Source organism: Peromyscus californicus, unplaced genomic scaffold (genome assembly GCF_007827085.1).
Source record: "Peromyscus californicus insignis strain IS unplaced genomic scaffold, ASM782708v3 Scaffold_18__1_contigs__length_77618521, whole genome shotgun sequence".
In the NCBI taxonomy this organism is placed as follows: Eukaryota; Metazoa; Chordata; class Mammalia; order Rodentia; family Cricetidae; genus Peromyscus; species Peromyscus californicus.
Window position 1 is genome coordinate 59,695,203 of NW_026294480.1, and position 15,675 is coordinate 59,710,877.

Genomic DNA, 15,675 nt, shown 5'->3' on the forward strand with positions numbered 1-15,675 from the left:
TGTCTTTCACTAACTTCTTTTTGGGGTGCTGCACAGTAGAGGAGGCCATGGGTACAACATGTCTGCTCTATTGCAGCCACCACTCACTGGCCAGGCAGCTCAGCAGGGCAGGTGCGGGGGTGAGGGGACACCCACAGAAGTAAGCAGATAACTCCTTTCTTGCTCTCAGGCAGCTCACACCCAGCAAAGCAATTGGGAAAGGTGGACCATGAGCTGAGCGACTGCAGGGCAGGATGAGAAGGCAGAAGAATGGATAAAACCTCAAGGTCACGTTCCCCTTCGCGGCAACAGTCTTCCGTTAGATTTAAGTACCACTCCCATGAGTCCGCGAACTCAGTCATCCCCAGCTCCTGGAAGGATGCTGGTCCCAATCTGACTCCAACACTCAGGTGAGCCACTTGGGAATGCTCTGCTCCCAATTCACGGGATAAAGCTGCCTCATCCCAAGATGTCCAGGGTGTCTCAGAGCATTCAACACACTGAGAAGTATAGGACCTGACAAGCTCTGTCCCAATGCTTCTATTGCAACCCTCAAAATCTAAACTATAGTTTAAAACACATGCCTGAGCCACTAAAGGGCGTTTTATTTCTTCCTGGAAAGCCTAGTGTTTGTTCCCATTGGCCTCCACATTCAGACACAGGGTCGAATGGTGGTCTGCATGCCAATGCTTGACGGAGCTTAAGGGTCTTGACTGACAATGGTTGTTTCTCCAAGGACAGTTAAGAGGGCTGGCTGCTTATGGCCACATATTGACCTATGACCTAATGTCACACTGTTTAGGTAATACACAAAATCCTAACCTCTCATCCTTTCCAATAAGGGTAAGACTCAAAACTCTTCCGATTTAACTAGATTATGGTAATTTTTCAATTAAGGGTGACGTGAACAGACAGCCAAGTAATTAATCCACAAGACCCTCTACAAATTATTTATTTTAAAAACACATTGTTTCTTGTGGTTGGTGGGGTAGGGTGCTTATACCTTAGTTTTCCCTCTGACTATCACTTACTCACTTATTGGACATCTGTTCCATGTCAGGAACCACAGCAGGTGATGATGACAACAAAGAGAACAGGAAGCTGAGTTCACACGCAAAGGGCATGGCATCATGGAGATGCAGGACTGGCTTATTCTGTTGAACAGCTCGGGAAGGCCACACACCCAAGAACCGTCCTCTAGACAGTTTGATTAAGAGTAGGTCAGATTTTGACTGGGTCTTACATGCAGAAACGAAGGCACTACCTCATGTGGAAGGGAGAAGAATGAGGAGGTTGGCAAAGCCAAGGAGAAAGCAGTGAATTAAATTATTTTTATTTTTCACTTTTGTGCTGTGACCTAACATCTGACAGCTACAACATAGGAGAAGAAAGATGTAGCTGGGTTCACAGTTTCAGAGATTTCGGTGCACAGTCCTTTTCCTCATGGACCCTGGACCCAAGATGTGGCAGAACACCATGGCAGCAGGAACACACAGAGGAGGAAGCTGTATACCCGTGCCAGACAGAGAGCAGAAAGAAGGGGATACAGAAGGGACTATGACAAGATTTCTCCCTCAAGGACATGCTGTGGAACGATCTTTGTACACTGTAAATATGTATTACTCCCATTGGTTAATAAGAGCTGAATGGCCTATAGCTGGGCAGGAGAGATTGAGCAGGAGAGCCAGACTAGGGGAATTCTGGGAAGAAGGGTGGAATCAGAAGAGTCACCATGAGATGCAGAGGAAACAAGATATGCTGGAGGACAGGTAAAGCCATGAGCCACGTGGCAGCACATAGATGAATAGAAATGGGTTAATGTAAATAGTAAGAGCTAGTTAGTACTAAGCCTGAGCTATGGGCTGAGCATTTACAAGCACTATTAAGACTCTGTGTTGGTTATTTGGGAACTGGCAGGCAGGAAAGAAACATCTGGCTACAAGGACATGCCCCCAATGACCTACATCCTCCAGCTAGCTTCTACCCTAATGTTTCCAGAACCTAGCAAAATAGGGCCACTAGTTAGACTAACTGTTTAACACATGAGCCTGAGGGGCACATTTCACATTCAGCCCATAACAAACAGTCGGGTAAGCATCACCAGGTGACTTACTGGAAAGGGCTGAGGACAGCGTTTCAGCTTTCTTAGCAGGCATGTCACCCTCCCTTTAACTATTTCTTCCCAGTGAACGGGAATTTCTGGTGGCTATCAAGCCACACTGTCATGCTATTCTGGGACAACCTAGCTATGCATGAGGGAACCCAGGAACCAACTCTTATCTATACGAAGTGCCTCTTAATGGCAGAAATGCCAAGCCAGCTGTGAACTCCAGCATCTGCTTCCCCATTTACCTGAAAAACAGTGGAAAAGGCCACATCCCGTTTAATGGTCCCAGTAAAGACTTGCAGCTCATAGCTATGGCTTCTTGGACTTAGGGCAGAAAATCTGGCCAGTGTCACTTGACTGAAGGGGTGGATCAAAGAGACCAAGGTAAGAGTCCCGATGTTAGCTCAATGTCTAGTATTCAACTTACCTGTGCCTCAGTTTCATTCCCTGAAGTTACAGGGATCAAGGCCTCCCATAGGATCTGCACTTCACTTTCTCTGTGACTGAAGGCATGGAAATGAACATCCATGGAAATGAACATCCATGGAAATGAACAGGTTTCCTGTCCCGAGGGAGCTCACAGGCCACAAAGACAGAGAAGGGAACAGATAGCAATTAGGACCCTGGATGGAGTAGACAGAAGCCAAAGACATAGGAGTCTTTGCAGAGTTGATTCAGAGAGGTCAGGGGTAGTGGGGGGACCTCTCCAGAGCACGTGAGCAAGCATCCGGGAAACTAGAGGAAAGCCAACAGCATGCTAGCAAAGGGAACAGTGGCAAAATGGTACGCCCTGGAAGCAACAAGTGAGTCACAAACCAAACAGAATTGCAGATGCAAAAACCCCTGCAGCTATTTTAGGCTAGCTGGGATGGTTTCTTAAATGCAGGCCCCAGAGCTGGCCTCGTCTATAGCCAACACAGACTTTGAGGGCAAGACTTCACACTTGTCCGGGCCTTTGAAACCCACTTCTATTTCAAGGAAAACACAGCTCTGGTTTTCTGGAGGTTTGGAGCAGTTCCTCGGGTTGCAGATAAACTGCACAGAAAAGCCCCATTCACCCCCGGCATGGAGAAGCAGGGCTGCGGGGACTTCGCCTTCCCAAGCAAAGCCTTCACTTTGCATTTCCAGCAAGCAGACGTTTCTCCCTGGTGATGGTTTTCCTTCTACCTCGGCACAGAATCTGAGTGCTCCAACAAGGAAACACTTGGTCTTGTGGAAGAGACAAGTTTCTTTGGGGAGCATGGAACAAAGCATATGGTCACAAAGACACCAAAGCCCAGGATCTACCAAGTACTCCAGGACCAAGAAGAGCCCAGGCTAGCGTCTCACTCTAGCAGCGTCTACCATGTCTCACCCATGACCAAAGCACGCTCCGCTAAAATGGAGGCCAGTTCTCGCTTCTTCACTTTCCATGGCTCTTGCTCGTCTTCGTGAGAAGTGGGGAAAGGGGATCCAAAGCATACACACAACACTCAGATCAACACTGACCATGAGGAGAGTGGTTCTGATATTCAGTTTCCAGGGAATGGCCCTCCCGTCCTGGTCACGTGGGTGACAGAGCTGAAGGACCTCACTGTGTGCCACAGGTCCACAGGCAGTGTAGGAGCAGCGAGGATACCCAGGACACATCAAGCAATGCTGTTAATAATACCCGTGGAAGCTTTGCACATTGCAGCTCAGAGGCCCCCCGACTCTGGCCTCTAGCACTGTGGTACCCACTCTTCCTGTCCCATCCACCCTGATCCCACCACACAGACTATTTCCCACTTCAGATGTTTCCGAAGGCTGACGCTGCCCTTCAGGTGCAGTCGAGGTGTATCCTGTATCTGCCGAAGTGGAGGCTGGTGTTGTTCTAATGATGGACAAAGCTGCTGCCTCAGTCGCCAGCCCACTTAGATCAGACCCCAGCTGGCCCACGGAGGATGAGGGTCCTCTGATATCCATTCTGTCCACCCATTACTTCAGATGGAAATGCTCGTTATCTCAAGGGTCTGAGCCAACATGGGGGAGGGAATGGGGAATTCGGCAATGAGACAGTCTTCAAAGCCTGCAGAGGCCCAATGCTTACAACTCAGTTATCTCCAAGAATGGCCCCCAACCCCAGCCCTGAAAGCCCTTTAGTAATCAGCGTCTATTCCTAAACATTCCTAAAAATAAAGGCTTTGGAGAACTGACTTCTACTGGCAAAGGACTCTGCTTTGTTACATTCAAGCTACCAGCATCTTCATAAGGACACATGTGTCAAAACAAAACCAGAAACTGATCCCCTGGGACAGGCCAGCTCTTCCCAACCTGGAGAGGAGCAGGTGAGGTTGACCCAAAGCCTAGCCAACATCTCAGGCTCTGCCTGATTCTAAAAGCCATTTAGAAGTTTTGTTTACAAAACGTGGATTCTCAGGACCCAGTCCAAAACTATAGGTCAGAACCCCAGGGGAGGGCCTAGGAATGCAAATTCCTAGCCAGCACCCAGCGGAGAGCTCAGCAAGGTTCAGAATAAAGCTCCCGAGAAACAATTGGCAACTTTTTAAATGCTTTGTAAGCACATAACTTCAAAGTTACAGGGAGTGTGGGGGGAAACTCAGGTTTAATTGAAGGAACTTTGAGTCTTCTTTATCTGAACTTGAGGTACATCCATCATGCAAGGCAATGGATTTAGCCAGAACCAAGCCAACCCCATAGCCATATTATACCACAAAGACCCCAGAACTGCCCTGCCCTACCATAAGGACAAATTCCTACACAGCTGCTCCTGGCAGCCCACAGGGCCCAAAGAAAGCTTCGAGACCCTCAACCCCATGCCAGTAAAATCCAGCTTTTAAAAAATTATTTGTTTGTTTGTTTTGGGTGGGGGAGAGGTTTTCGAGACAGGGTTTCTCTGTGTAGCTTTGGCACCTGTCCGGGATCTCAGTGCTGTAGCCCAGGCTGGCCTTGAACTCACAGAGATTTGCCTGGCTCTGCCTCCCGAGTGCTGGGATTAAAGGCGTGCGCCACCACCGCCTGGCTGTTTTATTTTTTATATTTGGGTAAAAGCCAGCTTTAAGAGCAGGCCAACAGTTCCAAGCCAGACTCCACGGGCTCCCTTTGCCAGCCTCAATTTTGCCACACCAGGTATGCAGTACCACCAAGAGAACTTGCTAGAAATGCAGAGAATCTGAGGCCCCACCGGCCCCGCTGGGCCAGACTCTATTTCCACAAGACATCAAGAAGCCCTGCTTGAAGGGATGAGGAGAGTACCGGGGTGAGGTTTTACGGCCGTCCCTCTCCCACCCACACCCCTGTGGACTATCAGCCCACCCAGCTCTCCCAGCTCTCCCAGGCCTCCAACACTCCTCTCATTCTTCACTACAGGCCTGTCACTCCTGCTTTGTCTGGGGCCACATCCCCATCAGCAGGGCCCAATGACTAGATGACAGTCCGATTGTTGGGGAGTTAAAAGGAGTCAGGAAGGGCCGCCCGTCTGTCACACTGGCATCTGGCTCTACATCCCTGCCTCCTACAGACCCATGACCATAAATCAGCAGAGACAATCCAAAGTCAAACAATACCATGGAATGCTGGGTCTTTGGGTTCCAGCACAATGTTAATGAGGTCGAGGTCACAGGTATGATTAGCTTCCTCTGTAACTTGGCACAGACGGCAGCCCTCTGCCCTCAGGCTGCCTGCAAGGGCTGATGTCCCCTGGGTTACTAAGAGGACTTGAATGGAATGACAAGGAGGCAGCACCAAGGGAGGTCTCAAAGGACCTCAATGACCAACAAGCAACATTCACTGAGGAAACACACACAGCCCCCAGGGAAGGCTGACTTGAAAGATGCCAAGGTCAGACCAATTATCAGCACAGGCTAGACATACAGAACAGAGAAAGCTGAAAATTTAGGAGAAGAAATAGGAAGTCTTGTAGCCAAGATTTCTAAAACTTGATTTTTATTTTTTGTTTGTTTATTGGTAATTTCACACCAGGAATAACAATGTATTTAGGTCATAATCGACTCGCCAGGATTTTAAAAATCAACTGTATGTATCTAAACTTAAAGGAAGCTAACTTGGCCACAATTCAAATTTTTTTTTCTTAAGGTTTTAAATCATAGAAGCTTTGTTGATAAAGGTGGCTGGTGACAAGGCCAGCATTTTCTTAGAGCCCGTGAGTCTCTTTGCCAAAGCAGTGACATCCAACCATCAGCTATCCCAACCACCCCTGGCCAGCCAGTCACGCAAGGTGCGCACAGAGCCAGTCACCCGTTTGACACTGTCACCACCACCGGGGTTATTATTTGGTGTGGCCCCTTTGCCTATGTCCCTACCTACAGTTCTTGACTTTGTACCACAGATCAAGTACTCCACACAGCCATCTGTTTCTTCTGACCATGCCCTTCCTTCACTAATTTAGAGAAGAGCCACGGACCTACGTATACGCTGGGAAAAACCACATGAACAGACCCGACACCCTAAGCATACCCACTTACCAAATTAAGATTTGGATGAAAACCGACTTACAGACCCCTATTGATTAGGTGGCACATGGTCCCCACACAGCATGGATCTGTCTAGTCAGGAACTTAGGAGCTCCACTCCAGGGGAAGACTGAAAGATGGCTTGTGAGAAAAAGGGAAGTTAGGAACACCCATGATGAGCCCCACTGTGTGGAATCATCTTCAAAAATGGACTGTTGGCCAGTTCAAGGAAAAGAGCATGATTTGAAATGATTTTCAAAGTTGTGAGCCACGTTTTTCCAGTGTGTGTTTAATATATAGACAGACGGCAGGCCTTTAGAAATGCAAGACACTGCTCACTGATCCAATGTATGGTTTTTCACTTCCTAAAACTTGATCCGTATAGGCAAAAGGAAAAAAAAAATCCAAATTTTGAAGAAGTCGTTTGGGCCTTAATCAGTGTGTACCAGATGCCACTTATCTGCAGATAAAAGAGGCTACCGTCAACGTAGTCAGAGCCTTCCTTAAACACCTGGCTCGCTGCCGCCAACACCAGAAAACATGCTCGCACAGCCCAGGGCTGCCTGCCCAGAGAAAGGAAGCCTGAACTCCAGGAGCCCCTGACAGCACAGCCCCACAGGAAAGAAAGAAAATGCTGAACAATAGAACCAGCAGAGGCTGGAGAGATGGCTCAGTGGTTAAGAGCACCGACTGCTCTTCCAGAGGTCCTGAGTTCAATTTCCAGCAACCACATGGTGGCTCATAACCACTTGTAATGAGATCTGGTGCCCTCTTCTGGCCTGCAGGGACACATGCAGGCAGAATACTGTGTACATAATAAATAAATAAATAAATCTTTAAAAAAAAAAAAAAAACAAGTAGAACCAGCAGAGGAAAAGGAGCCCCTCTAAACCTGCCAGGCATGTGGGAAGGTCACTGGCAAAAGCTATTTCAGACCCTCTGCTGCTTCAGGTTCTACTGAAAAAACAACAATTCCAATCCCCCCCCAAAAAAAACCCTAACTTGCCAGAAAGTACTTAAGTCAGGGCTTTTTATCAATTAGACAGAAATACCAAGATAACCAGTTAAAACTCTAGCCTCTATCCTTCCAACCCAGTGGAGCGAGGGAGGTGAGGTGCCAAACTGGTTACACAGACAGCCAATGATTCATCAGGCCCTGCTGGACTTACCCTAACTCTACAGCAGTGAGGAGTCAGGGTTGTGCACATGCCTGTGATCCAACAGTCATCGGGGTCAACTTGGCACACTTTCAATGATTCCACAAACGAATGAAATGTAAATTAACAGCAATACCCCTCCAAGGAAGCAATACACCCACCTGCCTCCCGCCCCCCAAAAAAGCAGTTGATAAGCTTGGTCCCCTCCAGAGCAAGAGACTTGGAGAACCCTGCCCGGCACTGCCCATAAGAGAGAAAATGTGGAGAATGGGTGTGTAGAGCAGGTGGAACTGAGGCACGGGAAACGCACTTCTGAAGGAGTGGCTGGCAATCCTTAGTCTCCCACTCACAGGGATACGAACATTGTAACATGCGACTACCATGTTAGCCAGGGCTCCGAAGCCTCAGCCTGGTTATGCCTCGCTGAAATTCTCCTTAAGAAGAAAGTGTAAACACTGTTTGTACTGCTGCGATCACCTCGCTAACGCTGGATATTATTCCTTAGGAATGATATAAAATACCCAATGCTCGTCATTTAAGTGTTATAACCAAGGACAAGATTCAGTGCCTACTATTTCATAAACCACATGAAGGTTTTTGTTTGTTTGTTTGTTTGTTTGTTTTTTGTTTTTTTGGTTTTTCGAGACAGGGTTTCTCCGTGTATCTTTGCGCCTTTCCTGGAACTCACTTGGTAGCCCAGGCTGGCCTTGAACTTACAGAGATCCGCCTGGCTCTGCCTCCCAAGTGCTGGGATTAAAGGCGTGCACCACCACCACCCAGCTACATGAAGTTTTAAAGTTTGGTTAAACCTAGCAAGTTCACCCCAAGCAGACAGCTCTGAAGTCCTCTAAGTTTCACAGAATATTTGATTAGTGTCCATAAAAACTACCTAATCAATAAGATGTAGTAATGAATCAAAATCAGAACAAACCCACATGAAGAATAATAAACATTCACCAAGGTTCTCCTTTCTGGCCAGCCAAGCCTTAACATGGAGCTGAGTGTTTTTCTTGACCCAGCTAATGGTTAAGGTTAAACTGAGAAAATATGCAGATAATATACCTTTTAAATTACGTTCAGGGTAGTATAGATGTGCACAAAACTAATGTATATTCTTAGTTTGCAAAGGTCATCATGTGTGAATGTGTATGAGTATGTGTGTGTGTGTGTGTGTGTGTGTGTGTGTGTGTGTGTGTGAGTGTGCATGTGCACAAGAGCTAGACTGTTCAGGCTATTATTAAGAACTACCACAGACCCAGTGGTCTAAAAAAAATACACACTCTTTCCTCATTGTGTCTTCAGAAAGAAGAGCTCAGAATGGGGAACCCACTCTCCCCACCTCACTGAAGCCTGAGCCCCTTCCGGAGGCCCTCCTTCACGGTGTCTGGCTTCCACATCTAAATACAGGGACATGCAAACATCTGCCACAACATACGTGTGCAGGGATGGAATCCGTTTCATTAGTTACACATCCTCCCTACTAAACACACTCAGAACCATCCTGTGTGGATCAGAGGTCTTCCAGTTCAAAGTAACAGATCCCACCAAGTCTGCAGGATCGCATCAGTATGAGGTTGGCCACCGAGGCCAAGGGTCAGGAGCTTAATTACTCCCACTTGGGCCTGTTGAAAGGAGACAAAATTTCAAAAGCTTCAGTCCCAGGGACACAAACGACTCTCACCCACAGCACTAAAAAGATATTTGCTGAATGACAGGATAAATGAATGTGCGAACGGGGAAAAAAATGGACATACCCCCCCCCAAAATTAGAAAGAGCAACATAAGGCAGTCACCTGATCAAGAAATAACTGTTTAGTTAAGAATGTCTCTGTTCCCTTCGCTCTCAACAGACCAGGCAAGGGAGGGAGGTTGCAGCCCTTTAGCCACGTGACACCACTGTGTCAAGAGCCCTCTTTCATCATTTATCTGGAAATCCAATTTCTCTTCCTGTCTCTGCAGCCAACACTAGGTTGCACATATCTCTGGAAGGCTTAAGTTCAGTTTTCCTTTCAACTAAGTTCAACTACTCTATGTCATCTGTCTCCACACGGGGTCCTCACAAGTGCTGACCCACCCGGAAGGTCCCAATCCCCAAGGACTCTCTCTAGGGAAAGCTCACCCTAGGAGATGAACCAGCAGCTGGACCATCGTCTCCAAGGTCCTCTTCACCCCATTCCCATGATTCCAGGATTCCTGCACCACGGCACTGGCTGCCTTGTCCCCCAGCCCATCCTGTGGCCATGGAGCTCTTAGAAACTACAATGTGACCTCAGAGAAGCATCAGCTGAAGGACAGGATGAAGGAGTGGACCAATGAACAAATCGATATTACCCTCCCCCATCAGAAGGAGGAACACACAGGGAACAGTTCCCCTGCTCAAGAAAGACTGTCTTGTGAAGGATGCCTCTGTTCACCTTGCTCTCAGCTGTCTATAAGTTCAAGGCATACTTTAAGGCTATCTTTTCTTTTCTTTTTGAGTGAATTCTGGAGATAAGGCATTTATAGACCTTTCTTACATCTTTCTAAGACTAGTAAGCATTGAGTATAACATTGATTTTAGCATTCCTGGGCAGTGTTTATCATGTCCACCATGACAGGGATTTTAAATTTTGTTTTCTTCCCAAATAAAACCTGGCTATTTATGTTGATGGGATATGAGACCTAAGAATCTGCCACTACAAAAAGTACAGACCTGGAATGATGAGCCACCTCTGTATTCCAGCTCTCAGAGACACACAGACACTGCATGACAAACTCCCTAGAAGAGATGGCCCAGAAGAGGCTCACCAGAAGAGGCCAAAAGGATGTAGCCTGAAAGTTCTAGAAAGAGTGGATATTTCCAGGTATGGACTGTCAGAGGCACGGCTCAACTCTGTCATTCAAAAATCAAATATCCCTGCATCCCCCTTAACCCCGGGGATTTAGAGTGCTGGCAATCGTTAACGTTTTCTGGGCATTTCTTGTGCATGGGAACCATCCCAAACCCCATACAAAGACACCAGTTAACCTTTCAGGAACTCCGACTTGTACCCTTGTCACCACATTTTCAAAAGTATTTTTTGAATATGTTATTACTAGCATTTTAATTATGAGTGTATTTGTGTATCGGTGTGTGGGTTTGTGCATATGAATGCAATGCCTGCAGAGGCCAGAAGAGGGTAGCCAATCCCTAAGAGCTGGCAGTTAGGAGCTCCCGACTGGTGGGAATCAAACACCAGTCCTCTAGAAAAGCAGGAAGTACTATTAACTGCCAAGCCATCTAGGAGGCTTATTTTTATTGCTTTGTGTGTGTGTGTGTGTGTGTGTGTGTGTGTGTGTGTGTGTGTGTGTGTGTGTGTATGTGTGTATCTAAGTGTATGCACACATGCCGTTGGAGGTCAGAAGAGGGCATGGAATCCACTGGAGCTGGAGTTACAAGCCTTTGTGGGCCACCCGATATGGGTGCTGGGATCAGAACCCCAGTCCTCATGACACAGCAACAAGGGCTCTTAGCATCAGAGCCATTGTTCCAGCCCCACCACCATTTTATAGACACGGGGACCGAAGCTGAGAACAAGAAAATAGCCTGCCAAATGCTCACAGAGGGTTTCACCCCAGGGGGACTCAACAGACTGAATCTGAGTCTCCTAAAGACTCTTTCTAAGACTGAGTTTTAATTATGTCTAGGGGTGTGTTTGCATTTCGGTATGTGCACATGAGTGCCAGTACCTGTGGAAGCCGGAGGCATTGGATCCCCAGGAGCTAGAGTTACAGACAGTTCTGAGTTATCTGATTTGGGTACTGGGATCTCAGGACCTCTGGAAGAGCAGCAAGAGCTCTTAATCACTGAGCCATCTCTCTAGCTCTGTGAGTCTCCTCAGTTTTAATCCTCCTGCTTTGGCAATTCTTTGCAGTAAAGATAATGGACATACCTTAATGGACTTTTGCAGAAGATGGACATAACTTTTGCTTGCATACACACACACACACACACACACACACACACACACACACACACACACACACACCTTGTGTTCAATTCATTGTTTTGTGATCACCTCCTGCTGTAGATTTACCTTCCTGCCTCGCTCAACCCCTGCATGCAGCAAAATCTCGAAGTCCATACCGATGTTGTTACCAGGTGCTATCAATTCTGAGCCATGCACATGGATAAACAATAGGTATTATTTTTCCCATAAGACACTGCTTTGCTCTCATCGACAAAGATCCTTTTTTCCCCACAGACAAATGACTGGTTCATCATGACTCAAATCATATTCACAAATGTTCATTTGCAGTGTAATTACTCTTCCTAACTAGCCTGGTTCCAAGACAAATGAGCTGCCCCCTCCCCACCCTCCTCTCCTGAATCTCACAATGCACCACCTCCCGCCATAAAATGCTACCTTGCCACAGACCACAAGCCACACTGTCTGCTCTGTGTGACCACTTGGAGGTAACTATTATAAAATAAGATGTTGTTCTGTATTGCTTTAAACCTTTCGAATATTATTATTTCACCAGGATCCGATTTCCAACATAGGCTAATCAGTCTGACGGCAGAGGGGTTTTTGCCTTCCTTATCTTTAAACTATTTTAATCGTCGTGCACGTGTTCTCTATCTCTTAATTTGAAAAGGAGTTTTTCAAATGATTAGGAGAGCATCAGAAAGAGCAAGATAAGTTCTCCCGTCCTCTCTTCAACCTGGGCGGGGAGAGCGCTCAGAGAATGGAAGTCCCTTCCAAGGAAGTCTGGGTTACTCTATGGCTCCCCCACACCTTGCCGCCCTCTGGCTCCACACACTCGCCGGCAGTGGTTCCACTTTTCCATATGGGTCACCAGCTGTAATCTACAAGCACAAACACAATCACCGCACAAAAATACAGGAAGCTTCCCCGGGATCGGGAGTGAGGATGCGAGTCTTTGCCTTTCTCTCACTCCTCACGGACTTCCATAGAAACCTCTGAACCTCCTGAAATAACAGAAAAGTTGAGCCGGCTTGGAGAAAAATCTTTCCGCTTTTCTTAGTTCTGAGAGCACGAGACCGCGCACAGACGCAGAGAGAAGGGAGCCGGGGGGGGGGGGGGGGGGGGCAAACCGTCTCCCCGAGTCCTTCACCCACCCCAGATGTGGTGCCCCCCCCCCGCTCCCCGCCCACCTCCTCTTCAGCCCTCACCCCCGATCTCGGCCACAAACAAATGCAGCCCCGGGTCTGAGATGCAGCTGGGGTCTGTGGCCGGTGAGACCCACGCGGCACGGACCCGGTCTGGCGGGGGACCACTGCAGCTCCCCGAGTAGAAGCTGTTCCAGGCTCAACTTCTTCCACGTCTGCGGCCGGCGCTGCAGCGGATCCTTCTTCCCGCCCCGGCACCCGCCGTCCGTCCCGCCGCGCCCCCGTGAGCTGTCGGGGACCGTCCCCCTCCCGGGCTCCCCGCGCCTCGCCTACCTGGCCGGGGACGCTCTGGGCCGGGCGCTTGCAGCCTTTCCCCAGCCGGGCTCTCCGGGGCCGGCTCCTCGCTGCCGCCTCGGTCTGGCCCCGGCGAACCCGCAGGGGCGAGGGCGGGAGCAGACGAGGGTCGGCGGCGCCGGGGCGGAGGCCGAGGGGCGGGCGCAGCGGGAGGAGGCGGCCGAAGCTCGCAGCCCAGGCCGGCCGCTGCCACTCAGCATCCCCGCCTCCGGCCGCCGCGCGGGGAGGGGTCGGCGAGGCCCGGCCTCCGGGGGGGAGGGTCCTGCAGGGCCGGGGAGGGTGTGGGCGACGCGGGATCCCCGCGAGAGGGTCCCCGAACCCTGCCGGGTCCCTTCCTCACTCACTTTGGAGGAGAGGTCTCTGGGGCGCCCGATCGCGGACCGGACCCCGCGGGGCGGGAAGAACGTCGGTCCCCGGCCCTAGGAGAACCGCAAGCTGGAGAGGGAGCTGCGGTACCTTCCCCACGGACGTTGGAGACACAAATTTCCAGGTCCTGCTCCCTAACTGGGGAAACTGTGCAAACAGTCCAAACAGTCACAGAGTATTCCCAGAGTATTAGGTGCTTGGGTTCAGACACATCCTCCCCGCACTCAAGATAGTTTTCAAGATATCGAAGGCGTTTTAGCCAGTCTGAAAGGAATCCTTGTCCAGAGAGGAGATCCATCAACTCCTCACCACCGCTGCCCCCAGGGGTAGGAGCATAGGACAGAGTCAAACAGCCAGGACCTGAATTGTCTGCATTCATTGTATAAGGATTGTGTGAGGACAGAGCTCAGCCAAGACATCTTCCTTTGTCTCCCTCCCCCCCCAACACACACACACAACCCGGTCAAATCCCCCCCCCACACACACACCAAACTCTCAGACAATTGTCTAAGATGCTTCTATCAAGTAAGGCACAGACCTAGTCAGTTTGGGATTCCTCTCCTCGACCTCGTCAGTAGCAGCTTGCACCGGCCATTTACTCTTAAGTCTTTGCACTTGACCGGCTATTTTCAGTGACACCCCCTGCTTTCCATCTCTGGCTGTGTGCACTTGCACCCATCTGCACAACCTTACAGGTTAATGGCTCTAGAACACCACTCAGCAGGCCACTTCCTGCGTGAGAAGGTATCTGAGGCATTTTGCCAAGAAAAAAAAAATTTTTTTTTCTTTTGAAAACTCCGCTACTGGGACCATATCCCACAGCTGGCCCACTCACAGTATTGTAGATAGCATAAGTTAAGTCATCTGTGACTGTTGATTGTAGAGAAAACATACAAATAAAATGGAGACCGTTTGAGATGCTTCACAAGCAAAGGTTACCGCCAATGAACTACAAAGGTTACTGCAAGCGAGAATGCATCTTGATGTTGATGCTCTGTCCAGATGGGGTCCTAGAAGGACCCATGCCTGTGTCCATGCTGAAGATGCTGATGCTGTTCCCATGACATCTCCCAGAGAAGAATCCTCCTTGACTTCACTGAAAAAGAAGCTTTCAGGGAGACACTCTACTACAAAAGAGTGTTAAGTGTTCTCTCTATTCTGCAAAATCACATGCTAGAAATAACAAGAGGGCTGACAGGTTAGGAAGAAATTATTCAAAAACCAATGTAGCATTACAAGCAGAGAATTAACAAAAACATTCAAAGGAACATACTAACAGAGTTTATGAACAGTGTTAAATTCCTAATAAATATTATATTAAATATAAGACTTTACTTTTATAAAAAGATGACGGTAATTGTGGGAGAGTTATTTGAGTCACTGAGTTGAGAAAAAACACAGAACAGAATTTAAAAGGAGAAACTTTCACCTTGCACCCTCTTCCTATAAACCCTGTAAGTATATTGCACTTGGCCAAATCAATTCCAAATAGCACATAGGACCAAGAAGCATCAAACACTGTACTGTGTATTCACAACCACATGCAGTCTAGGCCCCCACCCCCAACCCACACTTTGGCGGCCCTTGTCCGTTGGTGGCACCAAATGTGCCAGGAACATTTGAATATGAAGTAGCACTTCTGCCTCCATGTTATTAGCAGCCCTCCCTACGTAGAAGCAGTCGTGGGTGAAGTCATTTGTTATGCATTGCGGAGACGTCCTTGCAAGAGTAGACAGTGGCTCTATGCTCACAGGGTAGACCACGCTGTGATCCACACATCTGCTGAGCTGCGATCATCAGCTTATGTCAGAGACTATTGACAGCCCTTGGAGATGCATCAGTGAAGAGGAAGAAATGTAAAGATGGCTTCCCTCGTGGATTGTGGGCACCTGAACAACACATCCCTAGTTGTTTTGTGGCATTTGGTGGTATTCTATGTTGCACATGTATTTAGTTTGCATTGGTGCCTCCTCTGTTCTTTGAAGGGCATACTCTGTAGCCCACAGACTGTGCCTTTGCATCTTCCACAATGCTGACACAGTAAATACCTGTTGGGACATATAAATTAGAGTGTTTATGCCCAGCTGGTATTCTGTGTTGAAGTCATGGAAGAGCCACTGGGGAAATAAAACACTAACTTCTCCTCCCCCCCAAAACACACACACACAC

General features: G+C 48.4%; 1 protein-coding gene across 2 annotated transcripts in view; it reads right to left on the reverse strand.

The window, feature by feature from the left end:
- Lhfpl2 (LHFPL tetraspan subfamily member 2) overlaps window positions 1-13,329 on the reverse strand; it is a 154,099-nt gene extending 140,770 nt beyond the window's left edge. For both annotated transcript variants that reach the window (XM_052743556.1, XM_052743555.1), the window contains exon 1: window positions 13,120-13,329. The gene's annotated coding sequence lies outside the window, so the exon portion shown is untranslated. The remainder of the gene's footprint in view (window positions 1-13,119) is intronic.
- Between the last annotated feature and the right edge of the window lie 2,346 nt (window positions 13,330-15,675).